This window comes from Gossypium hirsutum, chromosome A02 (genome assembly GCF_007990345.1).
Source record: "Gossypium hirsutum isolate 1008001.06 chromosome A02, Gossypium_hirsutum_v2.1, whole genome shotgun sequence".
Classification (NCBI taxonomy): Eukaryota; Viridiplantae; Streptophyta; class Magnoliopsida; order Malvales; family Malvaceae; genus Gossypium; species Gossypium hirsutum.
In genome coordinates, this window is record NC_053425.1 from 61511935 (window position 1) to 61525044 (window position 13110).

The following is a 13110-nucleotide window of genomic DNA, read 5'->3' on the forward strand; positions in this document are numbered from 1 at the left end:
ATACCTAAGGGGAATGAAACCTAAGTCGAATCATGTTATTATTTTCTGAATTGTATGATAAATATTTAACTTGTTCTTAATTATGTGTTCTTAATTCTTATTTTGATATCCCAGGATACTGATTCAAGATAAGCTCTTATTCAGAGGAGGAATAGACCCTGTCTAAGAGTACATTTGTCATAATTAAGCGGAGTTGATTGCGAGCCTAGACATAGGGTGACTAGATTTTGCCGAATTAAGGTGAAACCTAATAATGGGATCCATAGATCGATTTAATACAACCCTAGGGTGTTAATTAGAGAAAGGTCTCAATTATTCAATCTAGGGATTAGACGTTATTAGTCTTGAATAGGGATAATAACATAACTTAGGGATCTCTACGGAACAAGTTAAATGAATAAATCGTTCGATTCGAAGCCAAAATAACAAGTAAAGTCTAGGTGGATTTTTCCTTAGGTATTGTCTTAATTCAATCGATTTTCCCAAACAATTCCCCAATTCCATTCTCTGTGAATTCTTACTTAGATAATTAGTTAGTTAAAACAAAAACCTCTTTATTTTTAGGCTAGATAATTATAAGACGGTCATTACTAGTACTTTTTATTCCTTTGGGTTTGACAATCCGGTCTTGCTAAAACTATACTATTGTTCAATAGGTACACTAGCCGATAATATTTAGTTTCAAGAAAGATTAGTTATAAATATTTAAAACCTATCACGAAATCTCGCGATCAAGTTTTTGGCGCCGTTTTCGGGAAGCTAAGATATTAGGAACTCTCAATTTTTATTACTTTAGCCATTTATTTTTCTTGCAATTTAATTTAATATTATTATTATTATTATTATTACTTATTAATTTACTTTTTCCTTCTCTTGGCAGGTTTTTATAGTTTATGACTAGAAGAAACCCGTCAGGACCACTACTTTTTGACGAAGAAATCGATCGCACAGTTCGCAGAAAACCAAAGAGAAATAAGGTGAAGCTTAAGATACACAGAGAACGAGCAAGAGGACGATACTCAACCCCCAACCGAAGAGATTGCTGAAAACCAAGACAATTAGCTACCTCCTGCAATTGCGGTCAATCAAAATCTTGCTCCACGTACTATGTATAATTATGCTAAACCTTCTTTAACAGGAACTGACTTGAGCATAGTTAGACTTGTTGTAGTTGCAAATACTTTTGAACTGAAACCTAACACTATTCAAATGATACAGCAACTTGTTCAGTTTGATGGTTTGCAGGATGAGGATCCCAACGCTCATTTAGCCAACTTCATAGAACTATGAGATACATTTAAAATTAATGGTGTTTCTGATGATGCCATTCGTCTTTGGTTATTCCCTTTTTCATTAAAGAATAAAGCTAAACAGTGGTTGAACTCGTTACCACGAGGGTCAATTACTACTTGGGAACAAATGACTGAAAAATTTTTACTCAAATATTTTCTGCCGGCTAAAACGGCTAAATTACGTAATGACATCTCTTCTTTTGTGTAGATGGATTTAAAAACACTCTACGATGCATGGGAGAGATACAAGGACCTTTTGAGAAGGTGCCCTCACCATGGGTTATCGCTTTGGTTACAGGTTCAAACGTTCCATAATGGCCTGAATCCTTTGACTCGACAAATGGTTGACGCAGCTCCTGGCGGAACCATTAATAATAAAACACCTGAAGATGCCTATGAGTTTATAGAGGAGATGTCACTAAATAACTATCAGTGGCAAGTCATGAGGACAAAGCCAATGAAAACAGCCGGCATTTATAACGTCGATTTGGTCACCATGCTCTCTAATCAGGTAGAACTCTTGAATAAGAAAATTGATGGTTTTCTTAGTTCTTCACAGGTTCACCCAGTAATGCAGTGCAAAGTAAGTGGAGGTGGAACAAGCCATTCGGAATACCAACCCTATGGCTACAACATGGATAACGAGCAATTAAATTACATGGGTAATAATCCTCGACCTCAAAACAATACATATAGTAACACTTACAATGCAGGTTGGAGGAACCACCCCAATTTCTCGTGGGGCGATCAAGGAAATCAAAGACCACAACCACCTCCAGGCTACCAACAACCACCCTACCAACAGGAAAAGAAGCTGAACCTTGAAGAGATGCTCTCAAAGTTTATATCGGTGTCAAAAACTCGTTTCCAGAATACCAAGACAACACTTAAAAATCAACAAGCATCGATCCAAGGGCTCAAAACTCAGATAGGCTAGCTTTCCAAATTAATCTCCGAATGACCACAAGGTAGTTTGCCAAGTAATACCGAACCTAACCCAAGGGAACAGCTCAACGCGACTAATGTTCAAGATGAAGAAGGAGTTGTTGAGCCTGAGCCAGAACCGAGGCAAGAAACTGTGGTAAGCAAAGGTCAAGGTGAGGTAGATCACAATAAAAATAAAATGGTTCATGTCGAATATAAACCTCATGTGCCATACTCCAACGCGACAAGGAAAGACCACTCAGATGAACAATTTGGTAAATTCCTTAAACCCTTAAAAAAATTACACATTAACTTACCGTTTATTGAAGCGCTATCGCAGATGCCAAACACAATGAAATTTTTAAAGGAGATTTTAGTAAATAAGCGAAAGTTGGACGAGGCGTCTCATGTGGAGCTAATCGTAGTGTGCTCAGCTATTTTGCAAAATAAGCTACCAAACAAACTAAAAGATCCAGGGAGTTTTACGATTCCTAGCTTAATTAGTAGTTTAGATGTTAATAATGCATTAGCTGATTTAGGGGCTAGTATCAACGTCATGCCTTACAAAATGTTTAAGCAACTAGGTCTCGGGAAACCTAAACAGACTAGGATGAGCATTCAAATAGCAGATAAAACTATAAGATTCCCTAGGGGTATTATTGAAGATGTTCTAGTTAAAATCGATAAATTTATATTTCCCGTTGATTTCATTGTTCTAGACATAGAGGAGGATAGCAACACTCCTTTAATTCTAGGAAGGCTCTTTTTAGCAACTGCTAAAACAATTATTGATGTTGGCATAGGTGAACTCACACTCCGTGTGGAAGACGAAACAATCACCCTTCAAGCTCGCAATTATGGCAACACAATGGAAATTGAAGGTGATTGTCTAAACCATTCTACTAAAACTGACAATATGATGCAACCTTCTTTGTAGGAAATGAGTCTGAAGTATGTACATGAACCATTCTCAAGCAATAGTAGAGGACCCATTCATGACGATCAAAGGCTACAAATCGAGGAGCTAGATGAATGGCGGACGCATAAATCGAGAACACCCAACAAACAGAATCTACGACAAAACGAACTCAATACCTTTCCAAATCAACTTAAGGTTGTAGATAAAGTCTTATTAGATGCCGCCGATCCTCACATTGTCACTACTACACCGAATGAAGAAATCCCTCTCACGGTACTTAGTATTTTTCCGTTCGGTACAGTTGAGGTAAGTCGCCCCAAGTTTGGCACTTTTAAGGTAAAAAACACCCGCTTAAAACCTTATTTTGATGAGATTAATAGCAGGAATGAGGAGTATAAACTCCTCAAACCACCATGATCATTCAACGGAGAGGTAAGTCGAGCTTAGACTATAAATAAGTACTTCTCGAGAGGCAACCCGAGCACTAACTGTATTAAATTCTTTAAAATTTAGTCTTCAACATCTAACTTACTAACAGAACACTTGAATACAGGTTTTTCATAGAAACACGGCCAAGCACACGGGCGTGCTTAGGGTCGTGTGAAAACATGGCAAGGGTTTCCCCAAACACGGGCTACAATAAAATGCCACAATCATGTGACATGGCCATGGTCGATCCTGCCAAAACAACACAGGTGTGTGACACGCCCGTGTGGAAGAATCGTGGGCGAACCTGTTAAAATAGCACGGGCGTGCGACACGCCCGTGGCTAGCACCCGTGGTTGAACCTATTAGATTGACACGGGCGTGGAAGAAATAAACAACGCCAAACACAGCCGTATGACGCGGCCGTGTGCACCCACATGCCCAAGGAACAAGGCGTGTACTAAATGCCAGACGCGCCCAAATTCGAAATTTGCGAATCACATGCGCTGAAATTGGGGAACACAGGCATGTTACCTGGCCGTGTGCCCCAAAATCTATAAATACCCTGCACTATTCACTTTCTTCCCCATTCAAAAACCCTAAACCTAGCCGCTGCAAGTCTACACACCCTCCTTGCCACGCCCGTACGCCGCTTCCCACTCTATTTTTTACGCTCAATCTCTCTCCCTTAGCGTTTGTTTACTTCTTTCACTTCTATTTTACTTATTTCTAATTCTTATTATCAACATAATCTTCATTTCTTTTGAACTATTTTTCATTTTGCTCATTATTCTATCATTTAATTTGCATTCTTAGGTTAGTTATCATAAATTTTCTTTTAAATCGAGTTATTAGGAAAACCTCATACCCATGACATTACTATGCTCATTCTCATGCTATTACCATGCCAATGTCTATAATTTAATTTGCATTCTTAGGTTAGTTATCATACATTCCGTGTTAAATAGAGATTAGGAAAACCTCATACCCATGACATTATTATTCTCATTCTCATGGTGATTTTGGTTGAGTTTTGCTTCGTATTAGTAGTTTTGGCTGTAAGAGTTAGTTCAAATTCATGAATTTTCCCTTTTTCAAATTCGTTTACCTACTATTATTCTTTATATTACATGTTTATAATGTCGTCTTCACTAGGAAAGAAGGTCGTTGTCCCTGCTTTGAAGAAGAGGAAGAAAGCATCATCTTCCGTGGGTCCAACCACAAAAATTCGTCACCCTCTCCTTCAATTCCCCCGAGGGCCTCAAGAAGAAATTTTCCAAATACTTCGAACCGAACCTTTAATTGAGGGGCCGCTGCATCGACTGGGCTGTCATAGAAAGAAGTTCAGTTGGCTGATGCGATTCAAGCCCTTTTAACCACCGACCCTTGGGAGCTGTTCTTTGGGATCATCGAACCAACATATCTTGAGCTCACGATGGAACTATGCTCAACATTCCATCTTCAAACTGTAATGACGAACTACGATAATCCTAACACGGTCCAGTTTCGCCTAGGAGGGTTAGTCCGCCAGCTAAGCATCCTAGAGTTCGATGCTGCACTAGGTTTATATACAGAGAAATTCAAGGAAGAGAATGACTTACATTCTCTCAACCACCACATCCATCGTTCTCCTTCACGATGCTGGGACGCGCTAGTACTAGGTGGGGCCACCTAAAATCCTTGCCGTTCCAAGGCATCGGCTCTCCCTCCATCTCTGAAGTACCTACACACCATTTTGGTTCACACGATTATAGGGAGGCGAGAGAGCACTGGCGTCGTCAACACTTACGACGCCTACTTCTTATGGTGTATGTCGCACAGGCACATCATCGACCTTGCCTATTTCATCACCCTCGTGATTCAGCACCAGACATAGCGGCATAGGAAGGGGGTCATCTCCATTGGCCCCTACGTGACTCGGTTGGCTCGACACTTCGGGCTCCTCAGCACCGCGGCCCAAGAATCATCCCTTATCCTCATTGGCCAGATGTCTCCATAAGGCATCTCAAGCATGCTTAGCATGAGGATGATCAAGAGGCACCGAGGAACCTACCCTCCCCAATATCATCTCGCCCAATCTACTGAGGAGGAGGCCTACGAGGACATTCTTGATGATGTCCCTCCACAGCACGAGGACCCACCGACTCAGCCACCACCACCCTCTCGTCCAGTTCATGCGGCGGCTTCATATGATGACATCTCTGAGTGCCTCACTCTATTTGAGCTACTCTACAGCAGATTTGTCAGCACCTCCACATCTCATCGCCAGTCCCACCTCGCGAACCATCCAGCGATGAAGATGTTTAAAAACATTTATTTATTTTTTTCTGTTTTTAATTTTTATTAAAACTACTTTTTATTTTTATTAGATTTTATAATTTTATTTTTAATTATCAATTTCACTTATTTCTTTATGAGTAATTATCCTTCCTAATATCCCCTAAAAAGTTCCTAATTTTATCGCAGTTATATAGAGCTCTTAAGCTCATCATCGCATAGGAACTAAAAACTCCACCGGGAAAGGTTTCCACGATTACCATGTCCTGATTGACCACGACCATAGCTACCACTAGATATAATATTCTTTTGGCGCAAGACTTATGAATTAATGAACCTCTATGATCGCCGGAGTATCCTCCTCCACTCTCGAACCGATTACTCTCCAAAACTCCAGTTTGAGGAATTCATCATACAGGAAGTTTCACTTCTCCCCCTGTCTTATTTTTATATTCTAATATCTATCTTTTTACATTGAGGGCAATGTACATCTTAAGTGTGGGGGGTATTTATTTCATTATCAAAAAAATCCCTGAATAACTACCTTATTCTCTTGAAAAGCTCTCATATCATATTTAGGATAAATTTTGATTGATTTATGATTTTTGCTGATATATCTTGAATTAAAACATAGGCATTTATGCATTGATTGTTTAAACCTTAAGACATTAGAGAATCAAGCATGATAAGTTGATTTTTAAGAAATTAAAATCTTAAGATGTTTCCCCAAAGTTTAGGTGTTACTTTGAGTTGGAATTCACACATTTTAAACATCAAAAAGCCATAATTTTTGTGAGACATTTGAGCCTTTTGAGCATCTATTAATTCTTTCATGCTCACTTTTATTATTGCTTTGAGTGTGTCAGTATTGAATTATTATTCTAGAACTTCCTTGATTATGCATGTCGAGACCACACCATTTGATTTGATATGTCAAAATGATTAAGGCACTTAGGATTAACTCACTCATGCCATGAAAAGCCCACCTCCACAATTAACCCCTAGTGAACCCCCTTGAACCTAATAAGCCATTTCTTGTATTACCCTTAGTATTAACCTTTAACCCATTATTGTTGAAATCCCCTAAATTAATTTAAGCCCCATTTTTTTGTCGAGATTTGAATTGAAATAGTTGCTTAGCTATGTTTTATTCTACTTTGTAATTTAACTTGTTCTTTAAAAAATAAAATAAAAAATAAAATAAAACGTGTATACATATTAGTAGTAGTAATCTTCTGAGCTAAAGAAGTTAAATTCCATATTTTGAGAAAAGCTCTATTTTACGCAATTAATAACTAGCTATTTTTCTAGTTAGGTAATTTTTCAACTCAATCTCGATTCTAATCCTTTCTTTCAGCTTGTGACCACACCCCCTAACCAAGCCTCATTACAACCCTCTAAAGACCTTTTGATTGATGTATCATCTTAAATTATAGTGGTGGAGATTTGATTTTCATGCAAGCCTATGGTAATGACTTTTCATTATTGACTATTGGGTGCTTCATTTATTGTCCTTAAACACCTTGAGTGATTTGAATGAATCTTTAGTGAGGACGTGAAACTCTTTGATATTCTAAAGTAAAGGTAATTACTTAGATAAAGGGAGACACCTATGTTTGCATGATTAAATACTCAACTTGGAATGTTTGAAACTTTTATGTTCTTTTAGTTGAATTCTCAATGTATGATTACCTATGGATTATTTTGACATATTATCGATAGGAATTATAAGTTGAGAAGAATTTATTTTGATTATGAGTTGAGAATTTTGCTTGAGGACAAGCAAATGTTTAAGTGTGGGGGTATTTGATAAACCGTCATTTATACATATTTTTACACCATGCTTAACGCATTTTATGGATGATTTCCTATTAGAATTGGTGAATTCGATGCTCCTAATGCTTTAATTTCATGTTTTATACTTAGGAGAGCATAGGAGAGCAAAAGAAACGAGAAACAGGCCAAAAACAAAGAAAATGGGCCAAAGTACGAAATCAACACAGCCTGGACCTCCTCACACGGGCAAACCACATGATCGTGTCAATTTGGCAATTTCATAGCATGATTCACACGGGTGTGTCACACTGGCGTGTCCCTGCCGAGCCCAAGTTGAGTCCAATTCGAAAAAGGCTAATTTTGAGGGCTCTTAGGCATTCCAAAGCCTATAAATACACCATAGAGGAGGAAGAAAAGGGAGGAACATAATAGGGAGTAAGGAATTACTCCAAGGAAGCCGATTGATCCATCTCAGAAGCTGGATTCATCATCAAGACTGAAGAAATCCACTCAATTTCCCCTTCAGGAGTTTCGGGTTTTCTTTATGTTTTGTATTCTTTATTATTCTGAGATGTTTGCTTATTTAGTTATGAACTAAAACCCCTAAATACCTAAGGGGAACAAAACCTAAGACGAATCTTGTTATTATTTTCTGAATTGTATGATAAATATTTAACTGATTCAAGATAAGTTCTTATTCAGAGGAAGAATAGACCCTGTCTAAGAGTACATTTGTCATAATTAAGAGGAGTTGATTGCGCGCCTAGACATAGGGTGACAAGATTTTGCCGAATTGGGGTGAAACCTAATCAGGGGATCCATAGATCGAGTTAATGCAACCCTAGGGTGTTAATTAGAGAAAGGTCTCAATTATTCAATCTAGGGATTAGACGTTATTAGTCTTGAATAGGGATAATAACATAACTTAGGGATCTCTATGGAACAAGTTAAATGAATAAATCATCCGATTTAGAGCTAGAATAACAAGTAAAGTCTGGGTGGATTTTTCCTTAGGTATTGTCTTAATTCAATCAATTTTCCCAAAAGCAATTCCCCAATTCCATTCTCTATGAATTCTTAGTTAGATAATTAGTTAGTTAAAACAAAAACCTTTTTATTTTTATGCTAGATAATAAGAAGATGATCATTACTAGTACTTTTAGTTCCTTTGGGTTCGACAATCCGGTATTGCTAAAATTATACTACTGTTCGATAGGTACACTTGCCTACATCGGGATAATAGTTAGTTTCAAGAACGATTAATTATAAATATTTAAAACCTATCACGAAATCACGCGATCAATATTGTAACGGGATTTGGCCCACGTATGCTCTGAATTGGACTGTACTGTTACTGTAATGGGCTCCAGCCCAGACTGATTCTGAATTCTGTCTGTTTACTGACTGTTACTCTAGTAAGGGGATTACACACTGAGTTTTCATAAACTCATCCCATTTATTAACTGTTCAGGTAATCCCCAGCGTTAGGTGGATCGGTGTTGCAGAGGGATTCGGAGACGACCACACAACTGCATATGTTTTTCTTTTTCGTTTATTTAGTTAAGCACTTTGGTTTTTGATTTGGGTTGTATTAAGGCCTCTTTATTTTCTTAACCTTTTATTTGGGAAATTTATTTAGTATGTTTATACCTGTTAGAAGTAGGGCACAGTTTTCCAAAACAACAATTGGTTTTCAAAATATCTCGTTTCTGCAACTATTTAAAAGTAAACTTCTGCAACAAGTAAGGTTTTAAGGGAATTAACGTTTCACAAGTTTTAAAATGGCCATAGGTTTTGAGTAGTAAGAAGGGTTTTCAATAAGAACATGGTTTTCGAAAAACACTTCAATGTGACACGCTAGATTAGGGCCTAACTTCTAGGATGGGTTTAGGTGTTACAATCATATTTTGAAATATTGGATTTTGGTTTATGTGTATATATTAAGCCATGCAAAAGTGGCTAATATGCTATGAAAGTATGTGAAACTTTAGTTAAGTTTTTATGTGTTATATGTATTGATAATGGTTGGTGAATTTGGATGTGGTTGATGAATCGACCATGGTATGTATCCATATGTATGTTTGGTTGATTCGACTATGATTCATGCTAAGATAAAATATACATGTGAACTTGGTTGATATGTTTGGTTAAGGTGTTGATTTAGCATCAATGGATATTTGGTTATGTCTGAACATGGTAAGAGTTTATTTTGATATATTTATTACATGGTATGTAAGTTTTGTGTTTGGATAAATATATTTGTATTTGGTTAGGTGATAAAATATAAATGATGGTTATGATCTAGTTGTGATTTGGTAATTATAATCATGAAACCTGATGAATGGTTTAATATTTAATTCGATTTAGTATGGTAAAGAAATTTCATACTATAAATGTTATGTAAGTAAGTTAATCATGATTCGGCATTTGTATATGTATAAGTATATAATGTTTTGATATGATATTTATGTATATGATAAGATATATTTGTAATGTATTTGATTTGATTCGTAAATTATGGTTGGTATATATGTATATTAATTCATTTCTATGGAAGGTTATACGCATATGAAATGATAAGGTAAAATGAAGAAAATGTAACCTTGAACATAGCATGATTATTAGGTATATTTATAATCAAGTAATGCATTGAAATAAATGACCAAATGAATAGTGAATTTTGTATTGGCAAAACAAAAAGGTAATATGAGTTTTATATGATGTATATATGTTATGTTTGTTCAAAATGATATGATCATGTGTAATTGGTTTTGTGAGTAACTTATTGGTTTGGTTATATGAAATGTTTCATGCATGTAAAGTAATAGGTAAAATGAAAGTAGAAATTGAATAAAGCATTTGCATTTAGCATGTTTCATCTTTCGGTTTTTACATTGGAAATTGACTATATGAAAAGTAGTTCCTGCTATAAGATAACCAAATGGTTATATGCGAATCTAATAAATTATTTTGTGCTTTGTGTATTAATGATTCAAGATTTGTTAAACTAAAGTTATAAATGTATGTCTTTGACTTTAATCTGAATGATTGTTTGAATGCGTGAAAGTTGTATCTTTTTCAGTAATGCCCCGTAACCCTATTCTGGCGACAGATATGGGTTAGGGGTGTTACAATTTTAGTATATTTTAGGCTTGGATAATAAGCATGAAATTTGGTTGATAGTGATCTGGCATGAATGGTGTATGCTTTGGTTATGAATTGATTGAAAATTTTCTATGAAATGATTTGGTTTTGACGCTCGTAAGGAGGACCCAAAATGAGAGGAAAATTGGCTTTTCAAGTGGCCTATTTTTGTCCACACGGGTAGAGACACGGGCATGTGTCTCAGCCGTGTGCGACACATGGTCATGTTACATGGCCGTGTGTCCCCTGGGATAGTCCTACTGTAACACCCTTTGTGACAGCCCAAAACCGACCCTAGTCGGGAAGTGGTTTCGGGACCACAAAACCGAGTCATAAAATTTAGTTAAAATTTTATTTGCATATCTTATATGTGTGATAGTACTTGTATGAAAATTTGATGTTTTAATTTTTGTATTAGGAATGTGAATTTTGCTTGAAAGGATCTAGTTGAGAGACTTAGAAAATTTTGATAGGTAAATAAGTAAGGACCAAATAGTATTAAAATAGGAAAGTTTGGGTTTGCATGTCAAAGTGCCCAATTCTTGATAAGTGGCCGGCCAAGCATGACTCCATTCCTCCAAGTTTATGTTGTTTATTATTTAATATTGGTAAGTAAATTAAAATAAATTAAAGAAAGGAATTAAAAAGGAAGAGATGAATAAAATAAGGAGGGAAGAGGGAGTGTTCATCTTTTTTTTCTTTGGCTATTGCCGTGAGTGAGGAGAAGGAAGGGAGATTTGGTTATTGGATTTTGGCTTGGAAGATGGCTAGAATGAGGTATGTATTGAATGATTCTTGAAAATCTATGCATGTTTGAGATGGTTAGTTCAAATTCTACTCATCCTATAGATTAGACTTAGGATTTTGAGGTTGAAATTCGGCCAAGAAGCTTGAAACTCTTAGTAGATGTGTTAATGTCATTAAAATGGATAGTAATGTAGGATATGGTGAGTGGTTAATTGCTTTTAACTTGAAAGTTGAGGTTAAAATGGGTTAAGTGATTGCCGAATCTAATTTAGGGGTGGAGGATTGTGTTCATGTTATATTGGATAGGTAGAGGTTGTAATGAGGTTGAAATTGTTGAATTGTTAGCTTGGTAACTAATGAAGTAATCGGCCATATGGGGTAAAAATGGGATGTTCATTTTAGTTGTTGTTTCATTTTTGTGAGAAATGGGTCAAGTGTTCATGAGATGAAATTGTGTGATTAGATAAATTAAAGGTAATAGTATAGTTGATGAATATATATAGATATACATATTCGGCCATCACTTAGGAGCTTATGTGATGTTGAGTTTAAGCTTTGCATATTCGGCTATATATATATATACATATATATGTAAGCCCATTCGTTATATTACCTTAGGACTATGTATATATAACCGACAAAAAAATGGGAAAAACTAGCAAAGGTGAATGCCGAATGAGCTATAGGAGGTGTGGATGACTTTTATGCATGTGGGTGTGTGTGTATGCCATTTAGTTGGTGACATTCGGCATTTCTTAATTAACATTAGAGATGAGTGAATGAAATCGGCATGTGTATTTGTGAAAATGCCGAATGTGAACTTGGATAATATTGAGTAATGTATGTGCTTTAAAATGATGGAATGGAGTGGATGCTTTAAATGTGTTATGAACAATTATAAGTTAAATTAAGGTTTGCTAAATTACCATTGTCATTGCCGAATATACAAACATACATATGCATGTGTAATTGAAGTATGAATGTTTAGCAAGATGGTTAAACTAGTTAATTTATCGATTTAGCTCAAGAAGCTAAAGGTGGAGAGGCAAGCAAGGGCAAAGAAAAGATCATCGAGTAACCGAGTTGGAACCGTCTTACCCAACACAAGGTAAGTCATCAAGCATATATTTTGTATTGATCTAAATAGACATAATGTCTATGTAATTATGCCGAATGGAATGATAAATTTATATACATGTATGCATGTGGTGATGAAAGTGTCGAATGAAAAGAAAAGAGGTGAGAGGTATTGAGTTGTTGATCTCGGCACTAAGTGTGCGGGTATAAACATTTATGATCATGAGATTGGCACTAAGTGTGCGGGTTTAAATTGTTCAGCACTAAGTGTGCGAGTTTGATTATATAGCACTAAGTGTGCGAGTTGATTTTATAGCACTGAGTGTGCGGACTTAATATATATATTTTTGAATCACTATGGGCACTAAGTGTGCGACATTATGAGTTGATCACGGACAGCGGATCGGGTAAGTACCTTGAGTTCATGGCTAATAGGCGCTATGTTTATATTTGGAGTTGAGCTTGGTAAGTTTGAACCTATGTGACAAATATACTTGAAGTCACGTACATAAGATTTATCGTGGAATA

General features: G+C 36.3%; 1 non-coding gene across 1 annotated transcript; it reads right to left on the reverse strand.

The window, feature by feature from the left end:
- Nucleotides 1–1467: 1467 nt before the first annotated feature.
- Nucleotides 1468–1574, reverse strand: LOC121217603 (small nucleolar RNA R71). The gene has a single exon (XR_005913752.1). It is a non-coding gene; the product is annotated as a small nucleolar RNA R71 (small nucleolar RNA).
- Nucleotides 1575–13110: the final 11536 nt, after the last annotated feature.